A 13080-nucleotide genomic window follows, 5' to 3' on the forward strand; every position below is an offset into this window, starting at 1 on the left:
TTTCGCTCTGTGTATCAAATATGAAGAAAAAAAAATCGATAAGACTTCTTGACGTGCCTTTCCAACTCATACATTTATGTTTTTAAGAAACTAGTGTCACGCGCTGTGCAGTGTGGTACAGAAACGTATTCGGGCATGCAGTTGCCTTCTGGCATATCTTTAGCCTTTAGAGTACAAGGAAAATCCTGTGTTGAGAGACGAGAGTTGGAATAGTAATGGATAAAGCAGGACGCAGGAATGCAAATGCTGTGATGATAAATTACTCAAGTGAATGCAGGCTCGTGCATTTGATTATCCCTGCCTTTCAGTAAAATGGCGCTCGTTGCATGTATATACTAGGTAGGGATGACTCAACAGATAGAATCTCTCCTTAAAGACGCCGACTGAACCAGTTAGCTTGGTTTGGCTTGCTTTAACTAAATAAAAGATACCGACAAGACATACACACGTGATACCCAAGCATGGTGTAAGGAGGAAGGGCTACAGACTTCTGCATTTACATAATTTTCTATTAAACTTCTACCTAAAGTAAGAAGCACCACAGAATTCTCAACAATTCTTTGCATAGGGATTTAGTGAGTCATATTTTACATATCCTATTTATCCTCGAAGCCGGAAGTTTCTAACAGAATGAAAGCATTTCAATGCACAACTCGTAAACACGGGCAATGGTAATGTTATTTAGACTGAAATGAGGCATCACAAACGTAAATTCATACAGATTTTGATGCAACAGCACATGCCATGCAACGAGTAACCATTCCAACGTGCTATTCAGCTCAAAAACGAAGGGTCCCATTTATCCACTGCACTTTATTCGTGGTAAGCACAATATGTTATATTAATAGTTGGCATCTAAAAGTCATATCTTTTCCAAATGATGACAGGCACCTCAGCGATTGGCTACATTATGCTTATATGGAACATTTGTTGAGAGACTGAAAAATACTTGTTTAGTCTTTCACACAAGACATCCATATTTCTGCTAAAGGTCAGCAGACTAGTTTATCTGCCTCTCACAAACGATTCTTCAGCACAAATATAATGAAGTCCATGTTCTCCACTTTACAACACAATTAAAAAGTAGATGTAAGTACTGTAACACTTATTTGTATTCGTGAATGAGCTCAGAGCAAATGCACTTCCAACTACTTCTCTCTCTAAAAAGATCACTACCTCACTCTCTATATCACAACTTCACTCTCTCTCTAACTCACTACATCACTCACTCTCTATCTCTCTACCTCACTCTTTCTATATCACTAACTCAGTTTCACTGTCTCTTTCACTACCTCTCTCTATCTCACTACATCACAACACCACTCTGCTTACATCTCACTACCTCACAACATCCCTCTCCCTCACTACATCACTGTTTCACTACCTCACTCTCTCTCACTATATAACTCTCTCTACCTCACTACTCCACTCTATCTCACTACCTCACTATCTCACAACTTCTCTCTCTCAAAACATCACTACCTCACTCTCTAGCTCACAACCTCACAACTTCACTCTCTCACTCACTACCTCAATCACTCTCTATCTCACTACCTCACTCTTTCTATCTCACTAACTCACGTTCACTCTCTCTTTCACTACCTCTCTCTCTATCTCACTACATCACAACATCACTCTATGCTTATATATGACTAGCTCACAACATCCCTCTCCACCTCACTCTCTCTATCTCATTACCTCACTCTCTATCTACCTCACTCTCTATTTCAATACCTCACTCTCTCTCTCTATCTCACTACCTCACTCTCTCTCTGCTAATGCAATAGGTATCACATATGCAAAAAAAAAGCTAATGCCAATAGAAATGACAATGCCATTTATTTAGGGATACAAAAATGATTAAAAAAATAATGAGCAATACCAATAGCTCTACCTATAATATTGCCGAGACCATTGCATTGTAAATGCTTGTTTGTCTTGGAACTGGGTCTAATGTTAGTAATGGAAGAATGTTGCTTTCTATGCCCTCAATGTAAGAACGTGTATGGATACTTCCCACAGATTCTTCATGTATGAATTGGCCTCACAGGCTGGTTTGTAAAGCCTTTCCCTAGCAAAATCTCTCCACTGCCTTCATCTGCCTCTTTGCGGTTTCAGTCACGACTCCTACACCAAATGTGACAACAACAGAGTAAATTAGGTCCAAGCACCGTGCTAGTTTCATTTTGTTTTTCCGTGCCTGATCTACGTGGTCTGGAGCACTGTCTGTGTTTGCCCGGCAGAATTCTTCAGCATTTCGACAGTGACTAGGTCCTATGAATGTCTCCTGTCTTATTTTTGGATTTCAAACACTGTCCGGATTAGATACCGCAAGAAAATGTTCTTGTCGGACCCGCATGACATCTGCATGTGGCGTCTGGGTTCAGAATTCGATGCCAAGGCCTGCCACACCTGTATGTCTGCACCTGAAGGCCACAGCGAGCGGGCAGCCAAGCTGACTTTGCCGGGATAGGCCAAGGCATTACCTCTCACACCCAGGTAATAACCCTGTTAGGGACTGACCGTCCAAAAGATCTTCCCAAATAAAACACACTAATCACTACACAAAGAAGAAATCCTCTTTAGCATGGAAACTGTCCCAATCCCGGGTGGCTCAGATTCTTGGTGCCATTCTCTTTCATCGTCCGATAAGATCAGAGTTTCCAGCTCCATCAGCCACCCTGTGTATATCCTGTCCTACCGGCTGGCTATGAAATTTCCTGTAGGCTGCCCCCCAAGGAGCACCATGATCCTGCAGCCAATGAGTCTCGAAACCCAGTGCAATTCCTCCACGTGCTCTGCCCCAACACCCAGAAAAAAGCTAAAGCAGGGGCGGCCTTAGGCATGTGCAAGCTGTGCACCTGCACAGGGCCACCAAACCCCAGGGGCCACCACGAGGAATCGGATACAATACATATTCGTGGCGGCCCCTGGCAGGGATTTGGCGCATGAACGACTGAGGCGTGCTAAATCTAATGTGATGCACGCTGAATGGTTGTTCTTATACTCTTTTCCTTTCTAACCCAGTCTCGTCTTTGTGTGGGGTCGGCCTTGTTTCGGGCTCTTCTGGTAGGTCTTGTGCTTGTTTAGAACTTTTTTTCCAGGAGAATCGAGCTTGTTTTAATAGTCCAGATCTGGCACCTCCGGAGGCTCGCATGCGCAGTGCCCGCGAGTCCTGCAGCGAAGGGGTTACAGAAGCACCATGCATCACTGGCGGCAGGAGGGGTGGCAGCACCCGTGCCCGGCGAGCAGCACCGAGACCGGCCGAGGCCATGCACCGGCGCGCCTAGAGACCCTGGGCAAGAAAGGCCGCCTTGCAGAGGATAGCATGCCAGTGCGCAACCTTTGGTGCCAGCTGCGAGGTGAGCAGCCCGAGGGTCAGGGCATGGGGAGGGGGAGTGAGGAGGTCAGCGTGTGCCACTGCAGAGTGAACCCGAGGGAAGGTGAGCCATTGGACGAGGGTGTGGGGAGCCCTGGGTAGGAGGGCAGATAAGGCATAGGAATGTATCCCAGCCCGTGGGGGTGAGGAGCCGGGGGCGTGGGGAAGGTTGGGTGAGGATGTTATTGTAGATGGTGTGTGCTTTGGGTCTGGGTGGAGGTAAGCCATGTGAGGTAGCGAGCTGGAGGTATTCTGGTGGTCATGGGAAGGGAGGGCATGATGAATCGTGAGAGAGAGCCTCTCTCTCACGATTGATCTCGGAGAGGGCGCGGGTCGGAGAGGTGGTCACCGTGCGCCAGGGGTAGGGAGTGGTACAGATCGGCGCTGTATGTTGAGGGAAATGTGAGTCAGGAGTGCAGGGGCGGTGTTTACTTGTGACTGAGGGGAGGCATGGTGACTTTTGGAGGTGTAACTTGGGAGGCACGGTCGTATTGGGGGGAAGAGGAGAGCAGGGTACGAGGTGTTAGACGTAATGTTAAGGATTCATTAAAATGATTACAATTACTTATCAACAATCATGAAAACAGAGTATGAAGCTGATACTTGTGATCTAATGAGTGGATCTGCCTGCACAAATCTTTTAAAACATCGAGTGTTCGAATGTACTTGGCATTTGGTTATGTCTGTTTATATGGTGTTGAGGCAGACATGAAATGCAAGCACCTATGGATGGACGCCTGGAATAGGATGGCAGTGCCTACCCATGTTAACTCAATCTAATGCCCTTTTGCAGAGACCTTGGTAGGAGACTGGCTTCTTGATCATTTCTTTAATTACATTCCAGTGCTTGTCATGTGACTAGCAGAGAAAACTAGTTTAACTAGTCCTCAGTTTGCAATTGGTGAAGCAGCCTTCTCTGTCCATACTAGGGGCATAGTTACCATTGGTTCAGCAAGTACAGTGGTATTGAGACCCAAAACCCTCAGGGGCCCATTGAACCCTGATAATTGCTATATTTTACTTCCTGAGCAGCAGCCAAAGGGGCCATTTTCCTTGCTTATGCCACGGCCCATGGGGTCGTTGGTACGCTGTGCTAGTGATTCGTACGTCTGCTTGAAAGTTGTCTCCTGACTGGATGTTCCTTGCACATTAATTTTGCTTCAGTGAACCTCTAGTGCCTTTTCATAGCCTTAGGACTCACTGTAATTAATCCTTGTTTAATAGGTGCTCTGTAAAGCGAGCAGAACTGGTTGCTGGAATATGGCACTATACAAGAAACCTTAATTAAATATATTGTATTTTGTCTTTTGACAATGTGGTAAAGTGGACGAGTCTTTGGTTACCTGTAGGCTGTCTTCAGGATCAGTTAGTGACGTACTGAGACAGGTCTCTGTGTGCCATGATTTCAAGGTAGCTTACTCTCTTCCTGCTAAGGTCACTTCCCAAATAGATCATGAACTATTCTCCAGGCTCTACTGTTCTCAGTGGACTGAGAAAACAGACCTTGTATGCCAAGTCACATGATCTACCCTATAGTTTTATAACACTCTTCAAATAAACCTTCCATATGTGGCTAGTCCTCATAACATGTAGTGGGAAGGGTAATTACTATCAATCAGTCAGGGTTTGTAAAGCTCAGCTGCTTCACACATAAGGGTCTCGAGGCGGTGTGGGATTCATGCTGCTGGATCATGCTGCTTGTTGGTTGAACAGCGAGGTCTTGTGGTCCTTCCTGAACTGCTGGAGCGATGGTGAGGCTCTGAGGTGCAGGGGGAGGGTTTTCAGATCTTCACTGCCAGGTGGGAGAAGTAGCGGCCTCCACTGTTTTATCAGCGGCTGCATTGGGTGGCTGCTAGGGAGATGGTTCTGGAACATATTTTCCTGGTAGGTTGGTGGAAATTCACTCGTTCATTAAGGTATGCTGGTCCTTCATTGTGTAGTCCAGGGAAGACATGGCTTGGCAGTTCGGGCTGGACTGTTCCCATGAGGCACAGGGTCAAGGATGATTTGCATATGGCCATGTCTGAACTGGGGTGGTGTGGTGAGCAAAAAAACGATGGATTTAGGCCCAGATCTCTGTACTGGGGTGAATGTATGACATTGTTCTGCATTCTGGCCATCAACTGTTGTTTTTGCAAGAAAATAAAAATGACACATCAAAATCTTTCAGCAGCCGCCACTGCTGATTGTCTTCTTTTTTTCCCTACCCACTGCTAGCCTCGCCCGCTGCATTGCAAGCAAAATGAAGAGAATTCGAGTACACAAATCTGGTTATTCGAAACGAAAGAGAAAGGTGGCTCAGCAGGCTTTCGTAGTGTCACAGGAAGGAGCAATCCTGAACTTTATCACCCAAGGGAAACCTAAAGATGAAGAATCCTCTGGCCAGAGTACTGCTGATGCACTAGGTAAAACAGGCGCTGACGACCATAAAGAACAAAAAAATGATGATATCCATGAGCAGAATGATACTCATGAGCAGACCAATGAAAATGAACAAGGTGACTCTGAAATTGATACAAACATGCAGCAATTACCAACTCAGGATGAGGATTATTACAAAAGACCCTCAGACAGAGAAACTGAAACATCATTCATCGGTCCATCAACATCTGGCATTCTGAAGGAGGTTCAGAGTTTACAGACGGATGATGCTGGTATTGAAGAGGAAGCCAAAGAGCAAGACCATGTTACAGACCCGTGTTCTGAATATGATTTATGTGATTGGAGGGATCCTACTTTGTGGCCGAACTCTCTTACGGACGCGCAACGTGTTTTTCTTGTTGAAAGGGGTCCCTCCAGAGACCCAGATTCTAAAACAAAGTATCCAAGTGATGAGCACTCAAAAAGTAAACGTCGTTTTTCTGTTACCATGTTACTGGTCATCTAACGCCTTTTCTGGACGTTTTATTAAAACACCTTCCTGAGCTCCGCCCCGCCCGGACCCCCTCTTCCGGGGCCCCCTACCTGCGCTACCTGCACAGGCAGGGCCACCATGAGCCTAGAGCCGCCCCTGGCTAAAGCTTACCAAAGCCAGCGCCGTACCTTGCATCAGGCGTTTTCCTAGTATGCTGGAAGTGTGGGGGCCGGATTTGCAGTGGTGGCGGCCGGTTTTGTTAGTGGGGAAAGGTTTTGCAGCGTGCTGCAATATCTGTCTGCCCCCCAATAACAAAAACAGCAAGCAAGCGTTTCCAGACTCTTGGGGCCAGGCAGGGGCTGGTCCAAGAAAATTTGCCAAGGCTGCTTTGGGTTCCCAGTCCGGCCCTGATCAAAGCACTGTTTCCCGTCCTGTTGGTGATGAAACAGACACCATCTGTAGATGACCAGGATGATGCCTTCGAAGCTGCAAGAAATTATCTGTGTGGTGAGAGAAAGCTATGGCAAACTTCAGTGATGCACCTTTGGCACAGCACTTTCATGGGCTCAGAGATTCACCCTCATTGATGTGTTATGTTCCTCCGATAACGAGGCTCCCGCTATGCCCAATGAGGAGAGTGTCTAAACAGAAGCCGATGATCCCCTCCCTCCATTAGAGCACAGGTGCTGGCCTCAGTGGTCGAAGTGGGAAAAAAAAGTAGGGTAACTGTGGGTAGACGCAGCCGCGGTCTGTGGAGGGAGTTCCGTGGGGCAGTAAGGTGGGGCGGGGGAGGGGCAGGGTGGGGGGTTCTAAAAACCGGAATATGGATAATTGCAGGTAAGTAAACAATTAAATAAATAAAATGAATTTCGTAGCGCACTTCTTACAGGTTCCCTGAATGTGGTAGCTGACAATTTATCACCTCTCGTTGTGAAACTGCACCCCAAAGTGACAGAGACTATATTATTATAATTACTGTTTCCATACATGCATTTCTTCGCCCTGCCGATAATAGGAAATATCCTCGGTTTTGTGCCGTACACTTCCCTTTGATTTCCTGGGGCATGCCTTCAGGTTCAGCTGGTCCTACTGTATCTATTTCCACCCATTCTGCGCCTTGAAAAATACTACAAAAGGTGCAGTAGGTTTGTGCACAGTTGATCTCCTCAGATTTGGCGAAGGGGATCTGGTATGCAGAAGTGTTGCAACTCAGCATTCAGCCACCTTTTCATCCTCTGCACATAGCGTACCTGCTTTCGCAGCAAGATGGTCAGGTCCTCCACCCAAAACTTAAAAGCTGCATGCATAGAGATTGAGCGGTGTCAGCCAAAGTACTTCAGCCTACCTGACCGAGTTACACATGTCATCTTGGTTGCAGGAAACCTGCTACCAAATCCATCAATGCAGGCTGCTAGAAAAATGTGTTCAGTGGTGCATGTTAAATTTCACTTTCTTGATGTCTTGCAGTTTGCCATGTCCCCCGTAGTGCCAGCAATGAGTGGTAGTGGGGATGGGTAAAGACTGTTTGGCTGGGCTGTCTCTCTTCATATGTCTTCCTGATCATATTTAACTGTTTAAGTCGTCCTTAGTAGCACGTTTCCTTAAAGGTTTGCTTAACTCGTTCCCTCCCTCTCTGTTTATTGTTCTCCAGTAGATTTGAACCTTTGAGTTGTTGACTTTGTTAGTGGCATTTCCATTCAAGCCCATGCACAGTTGTCTGGTTTGGATTTCCACTTAAAATACTGTGTTGTTGGCAATAATTTCAACTCCTATTGTTAGAGAACTTCACGCCCCTTACTTTGTCTAGTTTTCATTGTGTTTTACCAAGATAAGTTCTTCCTTCCTTCTTACCCATTTTCTCGATCTGATAAGCCTTGGTCAAAAATGCCCTCCAAAACTACATGTGCCCGCTCTACAGGAGAAATGGCTGCTTCCACAGATCTTCCCAGAGGCTTTCCAGTTGCAACATTTGCCACAAATACACATGGTCACTTTTGCCAAGCTTGCACAAGCTGACAGGTTCTTTAACAAAGGCAATCAGGCTTCAGTTAGCAGGACTACTCAGTCCCACCTCTCAGGTAGGGATTGCTTTGGGACTCAATCATAAGGAGAGGAATTTGCGGGATAAGAATACTTCAGATAAAAAGGTTCTTACCTCTGGTATTAATATTTCTGATAGATACATAATTTTCCACAGATTTATCACCACCCTTCCTCTTCCATGTGAGTTGCTACCCTGGTTAATAATTTAATAAAGTAAAATATGCAGCCCTTTTGCGTGTTGTATTTGTTGCTGTAGTTAATACCGTCTCGGTTCGTGTCTGCACGCATCGTGCAACCTTGGAGTCGTGGTTGAAGGTACATGGTTCCACCTAGAGGCACCGGGGAGAAACTGCAGGGAAAGTATTTAGTTCCGATCAGAATCTTTATCAGTGCTCCCAAAGCGGGAAACCGCTGACAAGGATGTCACCACGATGGTCAACCTCAACGAACAAGCAGTGGCAAAGCCAATACGCTTTGTCTTTGCGAGATGTTTTAGCTTTGTCGATGTTGTTTAGACATGTTGCACAGCAGCGTAGGCTACTGTCCAACATGGATTCACGTAAGAAAAAAAGTGCTGTGACAAGACTACTTTTTAGGCATGTGGCACAGCAGCGACCACAAGCCGCCCACCTTGGAATTGTGGTACCTGTTTGGAGTCTCGGTGTCGGATCAGCATCCTGTGATTCTGGGGATATCACTTGATCTCCCCGTTATTCAAAACAAAAAAAATAATGGCCTATTGTGAAACTGGCACTCATATTATGCGCTAAATACCTTCGAGGCGAGTTCTCGCTATGTAAACCCACAAAAAACAAGCATGCAGTGGTAGTGAAACCTTCCATCAATCACAGAACATGTACAGCTTGGGCCTCAATGGCATTTAGGTCAAACACGAATGTCAAAAGCAGGTGCTTAAACCACTGAGTTTATGGGTGCTACTGGAACTGTAAATGACAAAGCCTTTTATTTATGTTTTAAAAACCAAAACATAAAAAAGGCATTGTCATTTACAATGCTAATAGCTCAAACTCGCGTAAATGAGAGACCTATTGCATTGCAAATGCTTGTTGTTCAGACTGCAGAGTAAACCCCGCCTTTTTACAGTTGTGATTCACCCTGGGTGGTTTAAAGAAACCAGTGTTACAGTAGACACATTGGCGTTTTATTTTCACCTTTTAATCTACGCAGATTGGCAATTTCGAGCAGGGCCTCTGTTTTTTTTGTATAGTAGAAAAGATACTGCGAACAAACAGGCAGTTCAGCTTCTTAGTAGCACTAGTTACTGATGTGTGACAGGCTGCACCTACCTCATGACTGACCTCAGGAACCGAGCAGTGGTTTGTCCCTACCTGGCCGGTGGCTGCGCTGGCCCTATCAGTTATGAACTGCACCAGAGCCCTCACCGCCAGGCAGCAGAGCCTGCTTCTCACAGTTGTAGGTTTGCGCATTCCCGCCAGTACTGTGCCCGTGCCCTTTGACTTCCAGCTAATAGAAAGCGTTCTTTCTCACAAGGCAACTGGATGAGTACAGCCTGTGCTTCTGAAGTGCACTTTAGATTACCAAGTGTAGGAAAAGAAACTATTTAAATACACATGAAGGGATATCTGACTTTATTGAAGCGGATAGCAACATGTGGCATCCGTTTTACAGCAGCGTTTCCTGCAATAGGTCCTAATGCCCTTTCTGTATATTTTGTGTGTGCGTGCTTGTAGGTGTGACAGAAGCGTTTGTAAAGTGCTGATGCCGTGCTTTCCCTTTAATAGTAGCCGCGCACCTTCCTTTAGACGCAGCTTGTCTAAAGAAAGGGGCGCAGCTTCCATGAATGTGAAAGCGATGCATGGGCGCTAGTAAACCAACCAATAAATAAATAAATAAGTGTGGCCGCTATACTTAAAGTGGACCGCGCTGCTAAAATAAAGAAAAAAAGAAACACAGCCGCTATAGTGAAAGCAGGCTGCCATTAGTAAATAAAATGAAAAAAGGGCGGCATGGTGCGACATAGTGGGTGGAATAGGGGCAAACCATTAAACAAAATAGTGTTCACAACCAATATAAAGCAAACCGTGTAGTAAGACAAGTAAAAGGTCCAGTCGTTATGGAAGGTGGTAAATGCAGACTGCAGACAAGGCGGTACCAAAGAGGGACACTAACAAGCCTAATAACGAATCGGAAGCCAGAGTTTAGGAAGAACAATGACACAAGCCAATTAAAAATATGGGCGGAGAGTGGAAGGGGCTTCAGGTCCATACTCCAATACTGCATGCCTCGCACCAGTGCATGTGCTTCCCAGGCTCATCCTAAAAATGTATGAATGCTTATTCCACTGTCAATGAGTTGTCATACCATGCAGGTACACATACCGTCATGCTCTCCCACTCCTGATTCTGTCAGTGATGCTTTGGTTGTTACATTTAGGATTCTAGAACACGTGTATTATGCTATGCATTCCGTGACATAGGCCCTTCGTTTTGTAAAAATATTCAGTTGAATGCTTTTAGGACCAGAAAAAGAACAAGCATTAAAGATACAATAGGCCTCGCCTTTCATTAAGTTAAAGCCATTTGCTTATCTATACAATACCATTAGCAAAGTAAATGGCTTTAACTTAATCAAAGGCGAGACCTATTGCATTTTCAATGCTTTTTCTGTCTAGCAGCGCTATTCCTGCGGTCCTGCATTTTGTTGTGTTCAGCCTGTTTGATAGAAGACAGCACCACTGTTTGTAGTGAACATTTCTGAGACTTGTTATTGTTTTATTACCAACAAGCATAGAACACATATTAGTAGAGTGCAAGTTCAACCCCTAGAGTTTGTTTGTGCTGTTGAATGGTAATACTTCCTCAGCTCAATGGTATTCATTTCATCGACCTCAGAAGGATGAAAGGCTAAATAAACCCATGTGGAATCGAACATGTGAGTATGGGGGGGGACACAGATACTTGGATTGGGCACATTTGCTCCTTGAGCCACCGGTGCAACACATAGGTGCCGATCATGATCCAGTAAAAAAATTCCCCGTACGACTCGTATCCGGTCTTTTTACCGTACGAATCGTACAAGTGCCGTACAAACTGGCAATCACGATTCGCATGGGAAAAAGTCCATACGAATCGCATTGGGAATCATTCCCCACACGTCCTCAGGTCGGAAAATGTGTCCGACACGTCACGTTTTACCGTACAAATGTGAAAAGTGAAGTCCGACCGCGGAATTACGATCCATCCTATGCGTCCGATGTTACAACCGTATGGAAAAAACACCGTCCGCACCGAACTCCCATAGCAACCATGGAGACATGTGCCCGCATACGCGCCCAACAACCCCCCCAGCCCTCCTATGTACGAGTCGAATCCCCACCCGTGTATGTACTCCCGTGTATGTACGAGACGTACCCCCACCCGTGAATGTATGGAGCGTACCCCCACCCCAACCGTGAATGTATGACCCGTACCCTCACCCGCGTATGCATGGAGCGTACCCCCACCCCAACCGTGTATGTACGACCCGTACCCTCACCCGCGAATGCATGGAGCGTACCCCCACCCCAACAGTGTATGTACGACACGTACCCCCACCCGCGTATGCATGGAGCGTACCCCCACCCCAACCGTGTATGTACGGACTGTACCCTCACCCGCGTACTTCTGGAGCGTACCCCACCCCAACCGTGTATGTACGACCCGTACCCTCACCCGCGTACGTATGGAGCGTACCCCCACCCCAACAGTGTATGTACAGACCGTACCCCCACCCCAACCGTATGTACGACCCGTACCCTCACCCGCGTACGTATGGAGCGTACCCCCACCCCAACAGTGTATGTACGACCCATACCCCCACCCGCGTATGCATGGAGCGTACCCCCACCCCAACCGTGTATGTACAGACCGTACCCCCACCCCAACCGTGTATGTACGACCCGTACCCTCACCCGCGTACGTATGGAGCGTACCCCCACCCCAACAGTGTATGTACGACCCGTCCCCCCACCCGCGTATGCATGGAGCGTACCCCCACCCGTGTATGTACGGACCGTACCCCCACCCCAACCATGTATGTACGACCCGTACCCTCACCCGCGTACGTATGGAGCGTACCCCCACCCCAACAGTGTATGTACGACCCGTACCCCCACCCGCGTATGCATGGAGCGCACCCCCACCCCAACCGTGTATGTACGGACCGTACCCCCACCCCAACCGTGTATGTTCGACCCGTACCCTCACCCGCGTACGTATGGAGCGTACCCCCACCCCAACAGTGTATGTACGACCCGTTCCCTCACCCGCATATGCATGGAGCGTACCCCCACCCCAACAGTGTATGTACGACCCGTTCCCTCACCCGCGTATGCATGGAGCGTACCCCCACCCCAACATTGTAAGTACGGAGCGCACCCCAGGCCCAAACACCAGCACCTTCACACAACATCACGCATGTACGAGTCGTACCAAACCAGACACAAGGACAGCACTGTACAACAAAATTCTCGAAGTACACACCGTACACACGCTAAAAACGCACGTACACAACCAGGACAAAGCAAAACAACACAAGAATACACCATTCGAATGGGACAAAGCCACAAAACATGTCCAACAAGCACAAAAACAACACATTCACTGACCTGCAACTGCCAAAATCCAAACAGAGGCCCAAAACACAACCACTCCTTATAACACACCCACCCAAACTTCAAACACAGCCACACCCACCAATGGACCAATAAAAAGGGCCCACACACACAAACCATGAGCCTTTGCAACAGACTCACTGCTGCCAGACCCCACAGACAACCTACAGC

The 13080-nt window shown here is 46.9% G+C and overlaps 1 long non-coding RNA gene across 3 annotated transcripts in view; it reads left to right on the top strand.

The window, feature by feature from the left end:
- Positions 1–13080, top strand: part of LOC146870156 (uncharacterized) — a 282985-nt gene that overhangs the window by 83909 nt on the left and 185996 nt on the right. The gene's annotated exons all lie outside the window — the stretch shown is intronic.

This window comes from Triturus cristatus, chromosome 1_1 (genome assembly GCF_964204655.1).
Source record: "Triturus cristatus chromosome 1_1, aTriCri1.1, whole genome shotgun sequence".
Lineage (NCBI taxonomy): Eukaryota > Metazoa > Chordata > Amphibia > Caudata > Salamandridae > Triturus > Triturus cristatus.